Raw genomic sequence first — 3,656 nt, 5'->3', positions numbered from 1 at the left:
TTCTTCTCCATTGTACTGATGGCCATTGCAGACGCCAACTGCAAATTTATTGCCGTGGACATTGGTGCGTATGGGCGTTCAAACGATTCTCAGGTCTTCATGATGTCCGCAATGGGCCGTTGTTTGTATGGAGACAATTTTGATTTTCCACCTCCAAGACCACTCCCTGGAACAACAGGCCCACCAATGCCATTTGTGTGCGTTGGTGACGACGCATTTCAGCTGTCCAAACACCTACTCAAGCCATATGGTAGTCGTGGATTGACACACCGCAAAAAAATATATAACTATCGATTGACCAGAGCGCGAAGAGTGGTGGAGTGTGCATTAGGGATTTTAACTGCCAAATGGAGAATCCTGTTAACGGCCATAAACATGAAAACAGAGACTGTGGATGAGGTGGTGAAGGCGTGTGTCATCCTGCACAACTTTGTACTTTCAAAGGAACCTGTTTCCATAAAAGAAAATCTGTCTGAAACCACCTTGTGGGATTATCAGCAGCAAACTGTTCGGAGTACTGGGTCAGTGGCAAGAATGAGGGACACATTTGCAGATTATTTTCTGACACCAGAGGGACAACTTGACTGGCAAGATGGCAGGGTATAATTTTTTTTTTTATACCAATTGTGGGAAATAACAGTGTTGTGTTTTAACCTTTACACCAACGGTTTACTGTGAAATGTTACCAATTTTTTTTTTACGTTTTACACCACCGGTTTACTTTGTGAAATGTAATGTTGTGACCTTTTCACACCACCGGTGTACTTTGTGAAATGTTACCAAGTGTTGTGACCTTTTTACACCACCAGTGTATTTTCAACCTTTACCAAGAAATAAACAAAAAAAAGAAACTACACAATAAAGTTCTTTTGAAAAAATTGTTTTTATTTCTCAAATATTTTTCAACATTTAATATAAGAAAACTTTTTACTTTTTTGTTAGAAAATTTTTTTTAATTTTTTTTTTTTTGAAAATACATAACAACATTATAAATACTGGTAGTTTTGGGTAGAGATACTGTCGGAGGGGTTAACAGGGTTGACCACATCGAGGGGGGGGTGGAGGACTGGGAAGGGAGTTGGTGAGAATCAGAAGTGGAAGGGGGGTTGAAAACATGAGGTTGGGACGGGAGTGGATGGACAGACGAGGTTTGTGGGAACATTGAAGGTGTGTGTGGGGGTGGGTATGGTGAGGCCATTGGGGTATAATGCAGTGGGGAATAAAGGTACTGGGAAGAATGGAATGGGGAACTAGAGAAAGGAGAGGGAGTGGTAGAAGGAGGGATGGCTGTATGATGGATGGTGGTGGAAGGATGGACGGTGGAAGGATGGACGGTGGAAGGATAGACGGGGGAAGGATGGACAGAGGGAGGATGGACAGAGGGAGGATGGACAGGGGGAGGTTGGGATGCTTCGGACAATACTTCCTCTAGAGCATTGTGACAGGCTTGCATCACACGCATCTGTTGGTGAGTACTTAAACCTTCCATTTGCCGGACAACTGATTGAAAAAAAAATATGTCTCGGCGTCTGGTTTGACTCTGAATTCATCTGCTCCATGTATCTTCTGAGTTCCATGATACTTTGATTGATCATGGTCAACCCAGAAGATAACTGTTGTCCATAAGTGTGGAAACCATGCTGAACAGATGAGTTCAGACTCAAACAGTCAGACAAGGTCATCCTTTCCTGACCTCTCAGACGCTGCCGGCCAGAACCAAAAGTTGGTCGAGATGTTGCGGCAGTGTCTGAGGGGTGGGGAACAGGGTACTGTAAGTTGTCACCAGCAGCTTCATGTGATGAAGTCTGCCCTGCTGCTCCAGTGCTGGTGGAGGCGATAGAGGGACGAGACAAGAGGGAAGGTAGAGAGGGGTTGGATACCTCGATGTGGTCACCGGGGGCGGTCTCACAAGGGATCCCTGCAGAGGGAGGCAACTCAGATGCAGGCTCCCGAGTGCTGCAGACGGTGCTAAAAAAAGAGAAAAAAATATATATTAAGATACTGATATTTAATTTAACTGTGCTGAAAAAAAAAATTGGTTAAACATGTAAACATTTGTACTACAGAAATGGTGTGTGGAATATTTACCTTCTGGTCACCATTGTCGACCGGAGGAACCCCAGGGCTCTGTAATTTTTAGACTGGGTGCTCCTGCATCCTCCTGATCCACTCGGGGCCTGCATCTCCTTGTTAAAGTCCCTCTTGAAGCGATCCCTGAGCGACCGCCACCATGTGATAACCCTGTCACCTGTGAAGGAAAAAAAAAGTGGTTAGTATTCAACACTTCACATGCTGTAATATAAGTTACTGAAATTGTAATAGTTATGCACTAAATCCCTGGCCCTCGCATCGAGCTCCTCCCAGTTCTCTACAACCTCGGAACATACCTCATCCCAGAGCCGTCGGGTGGTCGGTTGGTCGGCATGCAAACGGTCTCCCATGTTCCACAGCGGCTTTCGTGTTTCTACTTCATGGATGAGGTCGTCAGTGTTGATTATGAGACCCTCCTCAATTGGTCTCCGGGGAGCACGCTGTGAAACCTGTGAAGAAAAAAAAAAAAAAAATTGCATTCAATTCAAACACATGAGGTTCATTACTCAATTATCCAAATAGGGTTACTTACCGTTTGCCAACCACCAGAGGCATCTGTTATGAATGAGTCACTGAGGAGGAAAAAACAAAAAGCAAGCTAAGCCCAGAAAACCGGAGAGGTTGGTAACTATCGGATTGCAGACCCCTGATCCTATCCACAACAACTAGCAGTAGCCGTGGAGCATGCCTACGGTGGTCCTAGATACCTCGTCACGGCCGGAGAACTAAATAAGCCTAAAGAAAGAAAGGGAAAATCTAAACTGCCCCAGAGCAGACCCCAAAGCAATAGACAGCCCCCAACATGTATTTTCGGTGAAACAAGATGAAAACACAGACGCAGGTAGAAAGATAGGCTGAGCAAACGATGGGGCCCTCGTTAACTAGAAAGGACAGGAAAGAAAAGCTGCTGTCTGCAATCACGCAAAAAACCCTGCCAAAAAGAATGTCCAACACGTCGGATAGAAAAAGGCCCTGAAGTCGCTAGACTTCAAATCACTATATCAGCACTCAGGTATATTCTGAAGACAGAGCAAAAGAGATCAACTGATCAAAGACAAAATGGGGATTCAGCCCAGTCACAGCCAGGGCTGGCTGAACACAAAAACTAAGTAAACCAGACAAAAACTCATATGAACAATAGCAGAGAAAACTTATCTTTAGGAAGGCAGGAACCAAACTGGAAACCAGGAGCCACAGTCAGGAAAAATCACCAGCAAGAAACTAGGGAGTCAGCTGCCTTAAATCCAATCAGAAACTCCTGATGTCCAATCGCAGTCCTCTTCCTTAGGTGGCCGGTCTCTGCCATTTAGATCAGCGTCATTACCTCCCTTCACCAACAGAGGGAGTCCAGATAGAGAACTCACTACTCCTCTGTCAGCACAGCCAGCTCCATAACCCTCACCAGTAGCCAGAGGCAAACCCGAAAATGAGCTCACAACAGTACCCCCCCGAGGAGGGGTCACCGAACCCTCATCCACGCCACCGGGCCAATCAAGATGGGCCCGATGAAAAGCACGAACCAATCTATCAGCATGAATATCAGAGGCAGAGACCCAAGAATTGTC

At 45.5% G+C, this 3,656-nt stretch overlaps 1 long non-coding RNA gene across 1 annotated transcript; it reads right to left on the bottom strand.

Moving 5' to 3' along the window:
* Positions 1-1,012: 1,012 nt before the first annotated feature.
* On the bottom strand, positions 1,013-2,541 carry LOC141060402 (uncharacterized). The gene is made up of 3 exons (XR_012222699.1): positions 2,388-2,541; positions 2,089-2,248; positions 1,013-1,968 (listed from the first exon to the last, which is right to left on the bottom strand). It is a non-coding gene; the product is annotated as an uncharacterized lncRNA (long non-coding RNA).
* Between the last annotated feature and the right edge of the window lie 1,115 nt (positions 2,542-3,656).

The sequence above is a fragment of the Dendrobates tinctorius genome, unplaced genomic scaffold (genome assembly GCF_039654945.1).
Source record: "Dendrobates tinctorius isolate UK_male_01 unplaced genomic scaffold, ASM3965494v1 ptg000237l, whole genome shotgun sequence".
Taxonomy (NCBI): Eukaryota; Metazoa; Chordata; class Amphibia; order Anura; family Dendrobatidae; genus Dendrobates; species Dendrobates tinctorius.
This window is presented reverse-complemented; position numbering and strand designations above follow the sequence as displayed.